Source organism: Myripristis murdjan, chromosome 15 (assembly GCF_902150065.1).
Source record: "Myripristis murdjan chromosome 15, fMyrMur1.1, whole genome shotgun sequence".
Classification (NCBI taxonomy): Eukaryota; Metazoa; Chordata; class Actinopteri; order Holocentriformes; family Holocentridae; genus Myripristis; species Myripristis murdjan.
In genome coordinates this window covers 25,535,877-25,555,087 of record NC_043994.1, presented here as the reverse complement: position 1 = coordinate 25,555,087, position 19,211 = coordinate 25,535,877, and the positions used below count along the sequence as shown (strand labels likewise).

The 19,211-nt window shown below is 42.1% G+C and overlaps 1 protein-coding gene across 3 annotated transcripts in view; it reads right to left on the bottom strand.

Annotated features, from left to right (window-relative positions):
* The window catches only part of cdh23 (cadherin-related 23), a 187,738-nt gene that overhangs the window by 129,873 nt on the left and 38,654 nt on the right, over window positions 1-19,211 (bottom strand). The gene's annotated exons all lie outside the window — the stretch shown is intronic.

Here is a 19,211-nt window from a genome sequence, read left to right as displayed (position 1 = left end):
CCCAAACCAACATGTGTGTTAGTGTCTGTACATGCAATTCCTCACATATATTACCAGAATCGATGCTTACAGTATCCGTCTGTCGGTTCAGACCTGAGTTTGTTCAAGTAGTTACGGGTACACCCAAGAGATGTTGGCCAATCAGAGCAGGAAATGAGTCAGAGGGGAAAGAGTGGAAGAATGACGAAAAGGGCACTGGTGGGGCATTCACATTCACAAAGCAGCTAAATTGCCTGGGATGCAATTTTCAATTACCTACTTTTTTTTTTTTTTTTGTATTTCATTTTTTTGTCCCTCTTCCTTACACCTATCCACAACCCAATCTCTCTGACGATTACTACGTTGATGGCAGCAAAGCAGAGGAGGAATGAGAAAAGCTGATCTTAAATGAAGTGAAAAAAGGTTCCACCCTGTCTTAAAAGAGACTCATAGAAATGCCCCAAACAAATGACAGGTAGAAAGAGGAGGTTAGCACACCCACAGTACCAAATTGGTGCATGTCTGTCTCTGTGTGTATTTTACCTTCAGAACTGTAACATTTTGAAATTGGATTATGATTGGTCTTGTCAGAAAATCAATTGCTCGACTGTCTGGATTGACAATATTGTTTGTACGCACTACTTTTTCCAGCATCGCTGCCATTGATTTCCCTCTTCCATCTTCAAACAGCCGTCTGCTTGTGCCCAGCAATTCATTTGACCCCCTGTACCCAATGAATTTTTGCTTAACTGGCAACAAGACATAATACAACAATACATAATACAGAGCAGGTCTTTCTGCATATCATACAGAAGCCAACAGCAAAAAAAAAAATGCTCACATTATAACCTCCTTCCACTCTATCTTGCTCCGGCACTACTTTCCTCTCTGTCCACTCGATGGCCTGACTGAGCGATGGGCGATTTTCTGGAGAAGCACTCAGCCGAACAAAATGATTCCACACCAACTGACAGCGAGGGGAGCCACTTTTGAAAGGCAAGGACAGCCCATGAATGTGTATGTGTGTGTGTGTGTGTGTGTGTGTGTGCATGTGTGGTTACAACAACCACAAGTGCATGGCAACATGCGTGTACCGTAGGTTCAAAAATATCTCTGTCTGAACATTATATGTGAGCTAATGTAGCTCATGAGCTCAGGTGTGCATCCTGTGTGCGATACGTGCTTACACATACAAGTACAGTGTACATTTATAGGTGTACGCATTGTGTCTATGCATACGGTATGTGTACAGATATCATTATGAATATGTGCATGTGCAAATACACTGGCCCTTTCATCAGTGAAAAAGCAAAATAAATCACATCTTTATCTTCTGATCGGTCTGCCCTCCAACCCTCCACTCGCCCCCATGTTGCTGCAGGGAGCGGCTGACTGCTTACTAAGAGGCAGGTTTGTTGGTTTAAGAATAAAGGTAATCAGGTCCGGCATGCCAGAGGGACTGAGACAGCCAGAGGGGGAGAGGAAAAGACGGCTGGATTCCAAAGGAAGGGGAAAAGGGATGGGGTCGGGCTGCTGCACGTCTTCTCTTCCCTCTTTACCCGTTGCGCATAGCTCGCCATCACTATCCGTCTTGATGAAAGACAGGACAAAAAGTGGAGATGAGAGTCGAGCTTGTCATGGGTTCTCAAACCTGGCCTAACCCGACAGAAACAGTCGTGTTATTTCATCCAGTCATGTCATCCACTTTGTTTTGGAGTGTTTTTTTTTTTTTGATGGATTTGACTGATGGCCTAAATTTCCACCCATCCACTATAACCTGAATGCAGCAACCACTAGATAGACTATAGTCAATTTTAACACTGCAGGTCACCATGGTAAATAGGAATTTGCTATTAATGACTTACCTGGTTACATACAAGTAAAATAACAAATATTTTCGAAAGATAAATTCATACAATATATATGTTGGGTGTTTACTGAGGCTGTGGTTGGTGGTGGTCAGATTCGGGTTGTGTTTAGACAGAATTTTCTTGGGCTTTGTCAGGCCGGGTTCAACATTTTGTTCTGCTTGGTAGATTGGGTCAGGTTTGCACAATTTTCTGCCACGGCGGTTCAAAAGAGACCTTATTAAAGCTCAAGGCAAGAGCTACTTTTTCAACATTTGAACATACTATGTGCAGCATTTTTATCCCACATCAATGGCATCACTGATGTTTCCACAATAAGGACTACATTTGCAATTAACCCTGTTGCTTCTTGTTGCAAAAAAGCTGCTGTTTGCTGGTACCCCCCGTCCACATGTCTGTCTGTATGTACGGCTTCATTCTTATTATGAGCTGGTGGCCCACCAGGTACAAGCACTTTGTGCTAAACCCAAAGATAATTAACTACCTAATGACAGACAGTTTTAGGTAAATGATGGCAAAGTCTGTTTCTCTTCTCTTCTCTTGCTCCAACAGAGTATCCCTCATGCTCGTATATCTCTAGTTTCCCTATTCTTCTCCACTCACTACTTCCCCTTTTTGAAGAAGTCATTTTTTTTAATAGAATTAAATGCAAATTAGAGGGGAACTGATTATCATATAAACGGCCATCGCCTAGGGGGCAAGACACTCTGGCTTTATTTATATATTTTGTCATATTTTCCACAGCTCTCCATAAAACTCTGACTTTAATCAGTTCAGCACTTTGGTCTTATAAAGACATTGGGGAATCAGGGACCGGTAGAGGAGAGACCTATGTGAGTTTGTCTATGTCTGTACATTTGTATTTGTGTTTGTTTGTCTTTGCATAAATGAGAGATAAAAGATCAAGAGCGAAAGCAGGGAGAGGGAAATCCAGCCTCGGCATCCATCTACCTGGGTCCCATCATTAGCATCGTGAATGCTGGTGATGTCCACTGTTCAGCTGGAGGGATGTTGTGTCTTCTTGTTCGTCCATGTTCACAATTTTTACTATTCACACTGCGGGGGAAATCATCTGTAAAGGTGCACATCTGCAACATCATGATGGAGCCACATAATCCGATACTGAGCCGTTATCATTACATAGCGATGGCGAGGCTTGTTATGGCAGCTGGATTATGTTTGCAGTCACTCAGCAGTACGAATGTCCTGATTTGAATTCACAGAGAGTGAGGCCAATATTGTTGGGGCAATTACCCAGAACTAAGACAGAGGTAAGAGATGGAGTGAAGTGACTGGAGGAGCTTCACAACAGGGGTTCACATATGATTCCAGCTTGGGACACAAAAGAGACATTTGTTGCTACACTGGAACTCAAACACGCAAAAATACATAATGAGATGCCATGACTTAACTATGTTAGTTACCATGCTAACGATAAATAAGACAAATAAATAAATACAACCATCTAAAGACCACAAATTAAAATATATGGAAAAAGAATGCTGTGATGCTGTACGTGCTTTGTTTGAAAGGGTCGGTTTAGTTTATTAAGCACCTCTCCTCTATCCACTTCGGATCGTGACCCACACTTTGGGAAAAGCCGCTTCAGAAGAGGCTAAAATAGCTGCTAAATTATTGGGCCTTAGGGCTTTTGCACCACATAAGCAAATCAGAGCCTGAATCAGACATTGACTATCAAATGACCAGTTTATATAAAGACTTGAAAGCAGGGGTGATTATATTTTCCAACTTAAACCTTCAATAAGCAGTTTCAGACCATATAAACAATCCTTAGGCCAATCTGCCAGTAATGCACTAATATATGTTATTTTAGAGACATAATGATAATATTCACCAAGATGTCACTTGTTCTCTAAAGCCATCTCAGCGTGAAGCTCCTCCTGCTTCGGCCTGAAGCTTTCCAAGCTTTTAACTAGCTGCACTGTTTCACGGCAGCCATGTCCCTAACCATTTACTGAACATTGCCACATAATGGTGGAATCCATGAAATAAGGGAGAAAAGGCAGTACACCAATAAACTTGGTACGTATCTCTGCACTTTTCATTCTTTGTGGCACACGTAACCTTCAGGGGAAGAAAAGCACGGCAACGAGTCAGACCTCTCAAGAGGTAGAGTTAACTTGTCCTGTATTTCCAGTGCTGCAATATTTGTCCTTGGCTGGGTTCCATAGAGAAGAAGGGGTGACTTCAATGAAAAATTGTTGCAGTTTCTGTCTCCTTATGGTTGTCAGAAAAAAAACCAAACAAACAAACAAACACCAAAACAAAACACTACAGCCAAGAAATCCCATTAATGCTAAAAACCTCAGTGTTGCTTTTGACGGTGCAGGTTGCAGTTTCAATTATTGTAACTCACATATTCTTGTATTACTATCTCCTGTATATGACTCTTGCTCCGGTGGCTTTACACTGGCCACCTCTCAGAATTAAATTGCAAAATTCTTTACTGTATCTGACATGTTGTTTTATGCACTATTGCATTATTTAATGCTTTTATCCACGCTGTTATTTGTTTTATGTCTTACCTTTGTTGCTGGTCCTTTCTCTATTCTGATGCACTCCTGTTCTGCAAAGCACTTTGGTGTAAGCTAATATTGCACTCTAAAGCTGAAATCTGTGACCTTCCACATGCGGACGCCACATGGCGGCAAACTGCATCAAAGGTGAAGCAGCATTTCATATCTAGTGAGTGAAAATGTCATCGACCGACCAGGTAATGCGGACGTCAATATACTATTTACTGAGGTGCTGAAATTTGAAAGTAAAATAGCATGACATGATGTAAATATGTCGATGTGACAGCAGGTTCACAGCAACAGTGTGTTTCACTCAGGTCCTGCAAAGATTATTTTCCATGTGGTGCGACCTAATCTGTATGGACCTGAGATTGCAGCTGGAGAGTCTGCGGTTGATTAATCTGCTTATAGTGTAACGGCTCTGTTCTGAACACACTTTATTGGCACTGTCAACCAGGACAGTGCTAATAAAGTGCAAATAAGGGAAACCCAACAAGCTAATTTATACGTGCAACATTTCTCTGTAGCGGAGTATGGAGAGAGCGTCCAGACACACCAAATGAGCCCGTTTAAAAGTTCCATCACACGCATGGATGTGGTACTGATGTATTAAAAAATGTTAGATTTCAGATTAAAACACTAAATAACACTGAGTTGACTCGACTATGATGACTAAGGCACCTCTCCTCACATAGAAGCACAAATGTTTGACGCCAGCAATGACCAAGGGAGGCTGCACAATCTCAAAAGAGCCGTGCTGCAGGAGCTGGAGCCGCTGAGGCCACCTCATCTGAGCAGCATCACATGGGATTCACTGCATTCACCGCTGTGTTTCAATAGACAGTCTGCCCTCCCTTTCCCCTCTGCCTTTCTCTCCTCTCTGTCTCTGGATCTATACCTGCTCCCCCTCCATCTGCACCTTTCTGTGTGTGTTTTGTTTTGAAGCCTTTTGAGTGTCTGCACTTCTTCTTGAACTCTGCACTCCTGAATCTCTCTGTTCCACGGTCCAGTCCTATAGGTATGCCACACTCTATATCCACATCTCTTTCTATCAGTAGCCTCTGGGCATGGGGTATTGTGAGGGCGGGTGGGGGCTCCACTGGTGTCTAAGACGTCTCCCCACACACACTGAAATGAAACACATAGGTAAAAATATACATGCTCTGCATTTAATGCATAATGCACAAGCAGCTGCAGACATGTTTGGCTACATACATTCAGGCTGCCCCTCTCCTGTCCCCTGACCCCAGGTGCCTGTAATTTTACCATACATTATTCTACTGCTTGTAGAGTACCAGTGGTTACTCCCAGAGGAGTGTGTGTCTTTGTGTGTGTGTGTGTCTTTGTGTGTGTATGTGTGCATACTCATCACTCCTTTTCTTGTCTTTAGGGAGATACTATACAAACAGAGCATAAAAATTCCTTCTTCCCAGGTACAGGATTATTATAGGGCTAACAAGTGTTCAATCACAAAGGACACGGGCTGCATATTAGGACACATAATTTTCACTTTCAATCACTCCAGCACAAACACGGCATGATTTGAATATTCACACGCACACAAATTAGAAGCCATCAAAACAATGTTACAAAAAAGAGGTGGAAAAAAAAAGAGAGAGAGAGACAGAGAGAGACTGAGAAGTGAAAATATAGATAGATATTGAGAGATGTCTGACTGCAGTGGACACGGGGTTACGAACAGAGGGTCAAAAACTGAGAGAGAGAGAGAGAGAGAGAGAGAGAGAGAGAGAGAGAGAGAGAGAGAGAGATTGGTGACAGGCAGACAGATGAGCCTTTTGTGTAATGAAAAACAATCCTAAATTGAAACATTTTGTTTTGCTACTAATTTTTGAATCCACTCTTGAACAAGTTTTACTTTATGACACTATAGGCTTTATGAGCCATCTGTTGTCATCTGTAATGTTTATAATATTACCTCTCCTACTACTATTGCTTTGGCAACACAGGGAACATCTTGCCATTGTCAGTGAAGCATATTTGGATTGGACTGGATTGAACTAACTGGATTGAATTAAATTCAACTGAACTGGTTAGAACTGAATATAGATGAGTTGCATTGGAGAAAATTAAAATGAAGTGAAGTGGAGTGAATCAAACTGAATGCAAGAGACACAAAGAGGCGGGTAAACAGATAGATAGAGAGGTGTTAGCCATGTACGGAGATGCCGCTGCACTACAGAGGTCCGTTTGCAATCACTTCATGTAGCTCTGCAGCAGCAGAGAAGGCTGAGGAGACAGAGACACGCAGGCAAAGAAAAACGTTGCACGTGGGAGGAGGACGGACACAAAAGAGACAAAAACACTGTATACTTTCAATTTAGATGCAGAGGAATATACAGTTGCATGTATACTATAGGATAATGTAGGACAGTAATGCATGACATAAATGCAAAGCAGGACACCAGTGCAGAATGGCAGAGAATAATCATCTCCTGTAAGTGTCCACATCCAGCACACTGTGACTTTTGGTATTTCCCCCAACAAAGCAAATATCCCAACCCGTTATCTCTGTCACTTCATTTCCCCGTCTCGTCACTCTCTTTGTCTCAATTAGCAGAATGTGACACTGTCAAATTAAATCACTTCTCGCTGATGAGACATGACAAGAGTTAAGGAGCGCTCAGCAAGAAGAGCGTCAGGGGTCGCCTCTCTTTTCCCCACCGTCTCTGCGCGCCTCTCTCATTCAACGGCGTTTTGTGATAGGGCTTTATTGATTCATTCAGGGCGCCTCTTGAAATTTTGCTTCAGGTTTGCATTCGCGCAGCTGTTGCCTGTCCCATGCTTTACAATCTAATCGTCTCTTCTCCTGCCAAAGCCTCTCTAATAAGCGATGTCTCAATTTCCCTCCCCTGTCTTGCTTCGCTTTTTTTTTTTTTTTGGTCCTCCTCTCCCCTTTTAACCCACCTTTTCCATAAGCCGGGTCCTAGGAGGGCATAGAGTAAAGACAGGAAGAAAGGGGGAGAGGGGCAGTCGAGCGCACGACTCAATTATACATCAAAGCAGTTATGTTAGGGATGGGGGGGCATGAGGAGGCGGCGGGGAGGAGGAGGTAGGAGGAGGAGAGAGGTTTCGGTTGGATGAGGAGGGACCTTGGTGATGGTGGCTGGTATCGCTGCTAGCGGCCACAGGGCAAGCAGGCTAGACTGACGGATAAGAAAAGAACATAAAGGAAGTCTTGGCTATTCTGTTTCTTCCTGCTGTGTGTCCAGTACAGGAAAAACACACACACCTGGTCATTTTAGGGCGTGCAATCCCATTATACATCATCTAAACTTCTACTTTGGCTTTTCACTGGATACATCCTAACATAGACTTCTCTATCATTGAGTTCCCATTAATGGTATCAGTGAGATTTTCGGCTTTTTGTTTGGCTGTAAGAGAGAAAAAGACTTAAAACAACAAGAAAAATATCTAAACTTAAGCTCATAAATCATAAGTTTCTTAAATGCACTTATTAGAGGATGATTTTTTTTTTTTTGTTCACCATGCAAAGAGAGGTTTCTTTGCACTCATGTCTGCTCTTAGATAACAGAACAGAGATAATATGGCGATATGCAAAACAATTTCTTTTTTTCCCCCCTTTTCATCATATCTGCTTTACTAAACACAGATGGACTTCAGGTCCCTTAACAATTAATTTGCTGCTGTCCTCTTGCTTGTACTAACCAATTATACACCAATTTTGGGAGCTTTCATTAACTATTGTCAATCAGGAGGAGGCTGGTTTGGCCACATTTCTGTCTCTCTTTCTTTCTTTCTTTCTTTCTTAAACTGTATTCTAGGTAGCATTATAAAGGCCTGTAAAAGTCTCAGATTTGTCTTTTTGTAACGTGTATTAAACCTCTAAAGAAACTGCACGTTGTCGCAGTATTACACAAATTCTGTCACAGAAACAAGAAGAAAATGTGGATCATTTTGTGTGAAAGCAGTGAAATAGCAGCTTTTGTTATGAGACGGAAGAAACATCAAAACCATTTCAGTGTAATTTGTATCGGAAAAAACACAAATCATCAAATGTCATTATACTGTCAGAAAAATGAAAATATCCAGGCATGATATGTTGGCCATATCTCTGAGCCTTTTGAGCACTGCTGCAGAGACTCAAACCCCAAAGTTCACTCTCCATGTAATGAAAGATTCCTGCACACATATCACCTCTGCATCTTTTATTGTGTGGTTGACGTTTCAGTCAGAAGACCTTTCCCCAGAGGGAAAAAAAGAAAGTGCCAACTTCCCATCAGAGAAAGAGCAAAGACGAGACATTTCCACTGAGCATCAGACTGACTAGAATGACAATGTATGAAAATGGATTCTGCAGCAAACATTTGACAACGATGTGCTGTAACTCGGAGCTTAAACATCTGTTCATCACTTTAATTAGATTGAGTTTTTTTTTTGTTTTTAAGTGTTGTTTAGCTGTCATGTATGCATGCTGTAATATACAGTTAGGTCCATAAGTATTTGTACAGTGGCACAATATTCATAATTTTGCCCTTGTACACCAACACAGGATTTGAAATGGAGGAATCAAGATGTGATTAAAGTGTAGATTTTCAGCGTTAATTTAAGTGGTTGAACCAAAAAATGGCATTAATTGCTTATACATTATCACCCCATTTTCAGAGGCTCAAAAGTAATTGGACACACTATATATAACATATAACTATAATTATAAGGATTATATTCAATATTTGGAGCAAAATGAGCTGTTCTTTTCATTCTCCGCACTTTTCTCTTCCCATCATCCTGGTGCAAGTTAATCTTCATTTCATCTGTCCAAAGAACCGTCTTCCAGAATTGGGCAGGCTTTTTAGATGCTTTTTTTTTTTTTTTTTTTTTTGCAAAGTCTAATCTGGCCTTCCTGATCTTGATATGCAACTCCTACCTCCTCGAGACTATTTTTGGCTGGATGTTGTGAATTTGTTTTTTCTTCACCAGGGAAATAATTCTCCGGTCATCCACTTTAGATGTCTACCGTGGTCTTCCAGGCCTTTTGGTGTTGCTGAGCTCACCAGTCCTTCTTTTTCATGATACACCAAACTGCTGATTTGGCTACTCCTAAAGTTGTTGCAATCTGTCTGATAGATTGTTTTATGCTTTTTGAGCCTAATGATGGTCTTCTTCACCTGCATAGACACCTCTTTAGATCATATGTTGACAGTTACGATCAACAGCTGCCAAATGCAAATGCAAAGACTTGAACGAATGAACTCCAGACCTTTTATCTTCTTAATTTGTCAAGGTGTAACGAGGGAAACCCCTGGCCATGAAACTGCTTCTTAGTCAAGAGTCCAGTTACTTTTGAGCCTCTGAAATTGGGATGACATTGTCTAAAACTGGCTGTAATTCCTAAAAGGTTAATGCCATATTTTTGTTCAGCACTTTGAATTAAAGCTGAAGGTCTGCACTTCAATCACATGTTGATTATTCCATTTCAAATTCACTGTGGTGGTGTACAAGGGCAAAATTAGAAATATTGTGTCACTGCCCAAATACTTACGGGCCTAACTGTAGCTCTGTGATACTTGACCCCGAGGCCTAAACTGAAGAGAGAAATTTGAGGCAAAAAAGGAGATTTCACTGTACCCAAATGGGTGAATCAGAGCTCGCTCTAAAAAGTTGATGTTTACCATCTATTAATTATCCTTCTCGCAGGACTGCACAATGAAGAATGGACTTGGAAACACGTCAGCAAAAAAGAATGGAAACTTACAATCCAACACTATATCTTTTCCAGCATGTCTACATGCAAGAGCATTTCTTTTCCTATTCCCCTCTCTGCTACTCTCTTTCACAACGCATCATTTTTCTTGATTCCCCTCTGCCTCCCATCTCTATGGTGGAAGTGACAGCCAAAACAGATTTGAGCAAATTGGAAAGGCTATAAAGCTCTATTAAGGCAAATCTAGCTATGGTCGGGGAACAGTGAGGGGGAAAAACAGAAGAACAGGGAGGGAGGCGGATATTGAGACAGGGAAGTAGAGAGACAGAGAGACAGAATCAGTGAGGTAGGAATTTACATAATGTGAAATGGAGCCCTAGTGAGGTTGATGGCGCTGGCTATGGCGGATGAACAAATTTTTGCACACATTAATCTCCTCCCTCTTGAAGCACATGGCATTTTTGCTATCGCCATGGTATCATACATACTGTAAAATGCCAGGAGAGCAAGGGATATCTCTCTCTCTTTCTCTCTCTCTCTCTCTCTCTCTCTCTCTCTCACACACACACACACACACACAGATGCACATTAACGCAAACACACAAGCAGCTGCAAAACTTGCGAGGATTGACAAGATGCACAATGGCCTGCCATGTTAGCAAAACCTTGTCAGAATTCACAATACTGCAAGTGACTGTTAGAGGGCGGGAAAGCACCAAAGGCAGGTGGGGTGCTGGGGGGGCGGGTGGGGGAGACTTGAAAGAAAGGGAGAGAGCGAACGACAGGTTGATTTATTCAAAGAGTGAGGAGTGGGTGAATCAAACATTAATGGCTTTTGGGAGTGCAAGCCGTTCTCACTCCCCCTTCAATCTTTCCCCCTCTCACTCAATCTTTCCCTCTGCACGCCCCCCTCCCACCCCTCCCTCCAGTCCCTTCCTCTCTCTCTCTCCCCCTCAAATGCATTTTTGGATGGTCACTCACAAACCCAAGCCTGCCTTGCTTTTGACAGACGAATCTCCACTCATCTTGGCGTGGCACGCAAATCAAGGTGCTCTTCATGCTCAGCGGGACAAAGTAAACGACAGAAAGATAAAGAGAGGAACAGGAGATGATTTACCTTCACGACTGGCAGCGTGCGTGATGCCCAGCCAGTATTTGCTGCGCGAACCCCTGGACCGGAAAGGATGCGCGGTAAAACTGTTCGACGGGCCCAACATCCTCCCTGACAACTCACTTAAACGGCCATTTGGCCTGAAAGGCTTCCTGACGACTGCGACTGAATCGTCATTCATGGGCATGAAATACTGCCTGCACTCCCTCCCCAGTGTGCATACGTGCTGCACCCTGTGCACATGGCACACACATATCACATACGTGCAGATGCTGAAACACACACAAAACAAACCCTTACATTTACATAAATAAATGGAAACTAAAAATATTGGACATTTTCCTGTGGTGCTGCATTCAATATTTGAGCAGACAACTGGAAAAAAAAACAAAAAACATCCTGAGCTTGTGGATAAACTGACCATATGTACACATGCTGTAAAAAAAAAAATGGAAGAGTAAGAGCAGGAGTTCGCAGAGAAGATGATGTGCTGCACTCTGATCAATGCTGTCAGACACAGATGGAGAGAGACGTCAAAAAACCAAAACCTATATTTTATAGCTACTAATAAATTCAGCACTTTACAGTCTCTGTATTTTATGAACACTCCTTGGTTGTATCCATCCATGTATACAGTTAAATGCACATCGTGATTGATATAAAATGATCATTCCTCAGAAAATGCTTGAAATAAGTTTGATACATCACGGAGATTCGAAGAAAATAAATGCATATTTTGACATGAGGCTTTTGCTCACCACAGCTTTGGCTTGGATTCGGTCATAAGTGCAAAATATGTGCAGGAAAAGTTATAAAAGGGGCCTGGGGTGAGTCAAATATTGACTCTTTCCCATTTAACCTTCCGCCTCTATCCATTTTCTCTCTCTTTCTCCCCAAATCCCTGCGTCCCTCCCTATATGGCTCAGGGTCTTAGTGTCAGGCAGAATTCTCTTTGAGGCCTGCGCCTGTCAACCAGCCACCACTCAGCTCGGTAACCACTAGATTCAATTACACTACAGGAGAGACCAGGAGAGATGATACCGAAATCATTATGGGCTAAATCCAACTTCTAGGAGACGGTGTGTGTGCATGTGTGCGTGTGTGTGTCTTCCATTTAGTCAAGAAGGTGTGTGTTTGTGGACTCGTGTGCAGCTTGTGTGTGCACGACGGCTGTGCGACCATTATAGTTCAGGCACAATTATTTTGTCATGGTTATTTAAATATAAAATGTCTCCCGATACAAGTTTATTTGAAGTTCCCAGAGAGCCGCGCAATTGCAAAGACATTAGTTATCCATATAGGTGCCGCTTTAGACATGAAAAATTTGCCGGAAACCCCGTAAACAAATTACTTTTGGATGCTGTAACCTGCTAGGATCCGGGCCAGGGGACTATAAAATGTAAGGGATTGAATTTTGGCTTTCAGAAGTGAACAAAGGGAAAGAAGAAAGGAATATAACAGATTCATCTGTGTTCTACCTGACAGCGGCAGAGGGCACATCAAATAGCAGGTGCCTCTGTTTTGCTGCCAAAGCCCACATCAAGCACTAAACAGCTCATTCACAGGCGTAATAGGAGCTCTCAAACACACTCTGCCAGAATCATCTGAAATATGAGTGCATTTGTGTATGTGTGTGTGTGTGTGTGTGTGTGTGCGTGCGTGCGCGTGTGTGCATATTTGCGTGCGTGAAATGCTGTCAAATTTACTCACATCATTCAACTCAAAGTTGTCGGGAGGCAGCAGAAGCAAAGAGTTTCCAGAGGCAGGCAACTAACTGGAAGGTTGATGGTTTGAATCCCTCCACCACATTCCCCCCCGTCCTGCAAACTCCCACCGAGGTGCCCTTGAGCAACATGGCTGCTCAGTGGTCACAAAGCTGTTATGATGAGCAGTGCCCAGATGTGAGTATCAACGCCTTTTCATACCCAGTAAAACTTTCCCAAGATAAATTAACATATTAGCAGAAGAAGAAGCAACAAACAAACAAACAAACAAACAAACAAACAAACAGACTGGCAGCTCTTTCTTTGAATAGTCCACCGTTGCCAAATGACTGACATCCTGACTTGACACTCTAACTTGGGATGGCTATTTCAGACAAAACTGATATGAGGAACAATTTGACTAATATTCACCTACTAGTCAAACTATGGATCGATGTTGACTTACGATATAGCAGCTTCACCGAACTGAGATTGCAATGTACCTGATTTTATTTATTTTTTCAACAAAAGTTCTCCAACTTTCTGTCAGATGCATTAGCATGTGTCTGCTTCCTCTTAAATGAGTAGCCAGCTTACAAAGTCACAGTGCTGTAGTAAACTCTACACTGCCCACCTGCAGATTTCCAAGACATGAGACTCACATGAGAAGACAAGCTCTAACTTAACTTTAAAATCAGAGGCGAAAAAAAACATTTTGCTGCTATTTTCTTGTTCTTCCTTTCTTTTTTCTTTCTTTTAATGAAGATAATAGTCATAATCATGATTTGATTTTTTCTTTAATCTATTTAACTATTCAAATAATCAAAAAACACTGCTCATTTGTATTTCTAACATTAACTCCAAACCTAAGCTTAACTAAATTAGCATAGTCACTTGGTGGTGAGCTGAGTATCAACGTTGGACTAATGAAATAAAGTGTGACCAACACCATTTAAAGCTGTCACCTAACCACTAGTACTCACATGATCCCCATATGATATGTGCATAATGCTCACTCAGTAAGGATGGCTGCGTTTGTGGGCCTTGTAAAAATGTGTTACTGTCTACAAACACAGGCTTAACAACCTGAAACCCGGTTTGTCTAAAACAGTGGAGAGTCAAGCACTCATGCACGAACATGCGATGAAAAACACAGAGGGACAAGGGCCAAAATTTAACCACGGCAGCAGGTCACATCATTTTACTGACCGCTGCATGCATGCTGCAAATGAGCAAAACCTACCCTCAGCCTCGTTCTGATCAAATTTCCTATGAATATGCCTCAGCGTCTCTTGAAAATCAAAATAAATCAAATACAGAAAGTTTAGCACATCAGAAGAGACTGACAGGATCATCTTTTCACTTGTTAGGGCCAAGTTTCAGCCCTGGATCTCACCTTGGTCAGCCTTGTTCCCTAACATCAGCAGTAGTTCATCAGAGCTTAAGTTAGAGAGAGACACTGAGATATGACTGATAGAAAATAGAGGCTGAGGAGGGATTTGCCTGCCTGCCTGACAGAATGTGGAAGACAGTCCACAGATAAGCACAAAGTTTGGCTATCTATCACTTGGAGCCTGCTTGTCTGTCTGCCTGTTTGCCAATATATTTAATCCATCTGTATGTTGCAATACGGGGCAGGTCTGAAGACGGCTATACAATCTGCTCCGCATCATTACTGCCTTATCGAAGGTAGGATTCGACTGCATTGCATATCGAGGTGGGGATGAATACAAGTATTGGCAAGAGGGTGAAAAGGAGATGAAAATTGAATTCTAAAGTGCTTTACTGGGGCAGCTCTTCCCAAAAAAAATACTGTAACAAACATACTGTAGCGGCTAAGCACAGAAAAGGTCGTGGGGGACTCAGCATGGGTAGTGGCTGTAAATAAATACCTGGAAAATGAATGCAAATAATGAGGTGATGAGAGAAAAAATTGTGCGTGTTCTGTGTGTGTTTATACGCAGAAGAGAGAGAGAGACGGACAAACAGAGAGTACTGTGGTTTCCAGGTATTCTGGTTCTCTGGAGGGCAGCAAAGACTGCAGAGGAAGAGAGGCAAGGAGGATGAGAAACAGAACGAGAGCTGGAGTAAGAAAAAGAGAAGAGTGTGTTTGTGTGGTCAGAGGCGGTGTATCAAACAGCGGGAGATGGCACACACTGGGCGCAGTCAGAGAAGTCATTAGCGCTGGCATTTGATATTGGCAGAGTGTCACTGACAGGAGACTGACTCCCAGTGGGAGAGCGTGAGGGTCAGGCAGCTGGGGGTAGTGTGCATGTGCTTGTGCGAGTGTGTATGTGCGTGTGTGTGTGTGTGCCACAGTCGCACAGTTGCTCAAACAACAGCGCGGCACACCATTTTGCAGATGCACACTCGGCCAAACATTTTCTCCCAATGTCACAATCTGCGCCTGAGCCTGATGCATATTGTATGGAGGTCTCCCTGAGGGTACATTTACAGCGAAAGAAGATATTGCACAACTACAAGCTAGCGGCAAACACTCAGTTTGTCAACAGAGGACTTGCTGTATAGCCGACTACCTGTCGTGCTTGGGGGAATACGAAAAAAGACTCAACACACTCAATATGTTGCATTCTCACTCTGTCAACCCATCCAATAATGGATTTGGGTTGTGGCCCATCTGCTGTTTTAGCAAAACATTATTTTTGGTGGTAGTCGTAGCTCTTTGTATCCAGTCCCTGCTGCTGGCTGCCTGAGTGTGTGGATGGTGTAAATCTGGCCAGCTCATTAGCACTGACAGAGGGAATGCTAGTAGCCCACCTGCTCCCCTTCACCCTCTTTATGGCTCCGCAAATTAAAACCACAATTACACACACTCTCCCCCACTGCACACCTCATCCTGCCACTCACATGGCTTCATCTGCGGCGCACCGGTCCCACCTCAACATCCCTCCTTGAGCTGCGTTTCTTCCGCTACAATAAATCATAACCAGTTTGTGTTCTTTTTTTCTTAAGACTTGCTGCTGATCTGCTTTTTTTTTTTTTTTGTTTTTGTTTTTTGCTCTGTTTTACTGTGCCAGCGTCGAATCTCATCACAGGAAACCCGGCCTTACTTTCATCACCGCTCTTTCTCATCTACTTCTCCATAACCCTCCACATCAATCACCCTTTCCTTTCTTTCTCTCTCTCTTCCCGACAGTGTTTTTCGACTGTTTTCATACTGTACAAAAGCTCAGTTTGAGTGCTTCATGGTGATGATGGCTATACAACCCCTGATTGGCCAGTTACTGTGGCATGTCCGCTGGATGACAATGTGATGGAGTGATGTTTCAGCAAGTTTGTCGTGCCTGCTGGAGGTCAGCCGGGGTCGTGGAAGTAATGAGGCTGTGAAAATGCAGGTAAAGGAAGTTGTGGGGAAAGAAAATGCAGCGGAGGTACGTGTAGGGGAAGAGGAAACAGGATACAATGAGGAAGAAACCGACTCCCAAATGAACATGCCTGCCTTTTCCCAAAACTCCCCGAGGCTTAGGTGGACGGCTTCAGTGAACGGCTCTCGGTGCACACCTTGGACGACGTGTTATTTTGCAAAACATATTCATGAATATGAACACAAAGATTAGTTAGGCCTCGTTTACCCAGCAATATTACAAACAAATATGTTCAAATTGTAATGCTGAAATAAGCGATCAAATGCTCACACCTGCAAATTAGAATTAGCTTTGAATTGTGTATGAGTGTGCAGATTTTGTGTTTTGACCAGGAAAATATACAAATCCTTTGCTTATGCAGAGTTAGCATATAATATATTGGAAAATTCTCCATTAAAAGTAAAGGTCCTGGATTCAAAATATCATTTAAGTAAACATATATATAACTATAAGGGGTGAAATGTACTGACGCATAAAAAACTTAGTAGTCTTTGTGAGGAATGGTTCCTTTCAGTGTTAAATTATTGACACTGTAAACCAGACGTCACAAGTTAGCAGACTGCAGTCCAGCGACGGTTCCACCCGGACAGAGAAAGAGTTCACAAACTTTTGACAGTGTTGTGGTTTGTTGTGGCTCCAGCTCTGCATCTTGTCCAATCCTTTGCATTATTTAAATCAAAATCCAAAGATGTTTCACAGACCAATTTGAATTTGTTCAAAATACTCAACTTGTGTTTTTCATCCAGTGAAGCTGCTGTGTTTTTGTGATGTCTAATGTTACCTCAGTTTTGCCACAGGCACTTTATGTTACCAGTAGGTTACTGGTAAATGCTCAGGATAAAAAAAACAGTCTTGTTCAGATGAGAAATGAAGTGAGCAGTATTTTCTTTTCTTTCTGTTTTTAAGGTAAACTCATATTTTAAACTTATATTTATGAGTAGGCCTGTTTATTTCTTTCTTACTTTTACAATGTGTCTAAAGTGAGAATGGCTGGGGAAGGTACTTATTTTTGAATTGTACTTGATCACATTTTACAGTTATATAAACACACCTATACACACATACAGGTCCCTAATACTGCATCCATACAGGCCCCTAAATCACAAGAGAAGTTTAATTTGATGGCTTGCACCTTTGAGTAACAGGACCACCTAAAACTTTAATTGATACCCCTGCCCTAAACTGGAAGAAGTATTTCAATGTTGTAGCTCTAACTGCTTCATATACTGCTGGCTAATCTACACTGACAATGCATTGTATTGTATGCTTTGCATGTAAAAACGTCTTCTGCAAAGAGACTAGTAACTACAGTCAAATAAAAGCAAAAAGTCTCACAAAAGGGAAATACTCAAATTATATTTAAATACAGCACTTGAGTAAATGCACTTAGTTACTTTCCCTTTTTGGTTTTGAACAAGTTTTGTCTCATTGTCCCAGGCTTCCAACATTTTGAATATAAAGAAATATTGGCGAATTGGGCCCACTAGTACATCTTAGTGTTTTATGGTAAGCTGATTTACTACCACATCCCATTGCCTCAAACAAGAAAGCTTAAATATTGCAGGCACTATGGAAACAGGACTGACATAAACAATATTTCACTGAGTGATGCAAGGCAACTAACAATATGTGAGCGAATATGGGTCAAACACGGCTCCATTTAATGGCTTTCTGGAGGCTAAACTAAAGTCCATTGTTTGCAGAGCTTGGAGAGTTTCTGTACGTGGACTTGAAGTGAGCTCCACAAAACCTAGCGGTGGCTGCACTGGCCTGAGAGAACCTTCCCTCGTGGGCGGTCTAAACAGCCTAGTCTAAACAGTCCCTCTTTCTCCCATTTATTTGCCTGACTTTATGGATTGTGGAGAGAAAAAGCCAGTGGCTTTGAAGATTTGGTGAAGACTGGGAGAGGAGTATGTGCTCAATATAAACACAACAAGATATGTGTGTGTGTGCGCGTCTGAGATAGATTTCAGCCCCTGTTTGAAGTCCTCCACTCCACTCTGGCAATTACTTCATATCAAGGATTAGATGGGGGAGAGGGCAAAGAGGAGAGAAAAGATGGAAAGAAGGGGAAGCTGAAAAGGGAGGTAGCAGATTCACAGAGAGGACAGAGAAGCAAGAGACGCTGAGAGGAGAAAGGAGATTGAGGTCCGCACTGCAGAGAGTGTTTTTCTTCCCTATACTGAAAGCTGAGCACAGTCTCTCTAAACATGAGCTGGAGGAGAATTCCCAAAATCATGGGTGAATCACACAGGTACAGAAGAATGCAGCCGTACGCTGGGCAGCCGAGACACTAAGTGCTATGAATAGATGCTGATCGATATAAGTGGGATTTGCAGTGTATCTGTCACACCATGACGATGAGTGTTGTCTCACCTTCACTCAAATTCTAGTAACGACAAGCTTTTGTCTCTGCAGTGTGTTTTGTAGTCGGGGGGTGGGGGAAATTTTGTTCTGTGAGCGGTCACAAATTTTTAAGATTAAGATAAGATAAAATAAAGCTTTTCTCATCCAGGAGGAAATTGGTTTCTCAACAGTCAAAAACAGATGCAGGTGCATAGGCATATAAGAAATAAACACTATAGGGCCAGAATGTAAAGACTAAGATACATTACCAGCATAAAAAAAACAATCAGAAATAAACACTTACCTGTGAGGAAGAACATAAACAGAATAAGAGCAAAATGAAATAAGAATAAGAGTAACGGCACAAATAAAGTCTTTAAGTGATGGGAACTATAATGAAATGAATTATAAAGACATATTGCACGCTTTGTGTACGTATCACAAATGTAGTAGTGTACAGAGATTATTGTGCACATAGAGATTATTACACATTATGCGAAGAAATAGCAGTGTGAAGGAGGAAAAACACTTATGGCTCCTAAGGTCACTGAGGTCTACCCTGTTTTTTTTTGGTTTTTTTTGCTTGCATGTTTGTTTT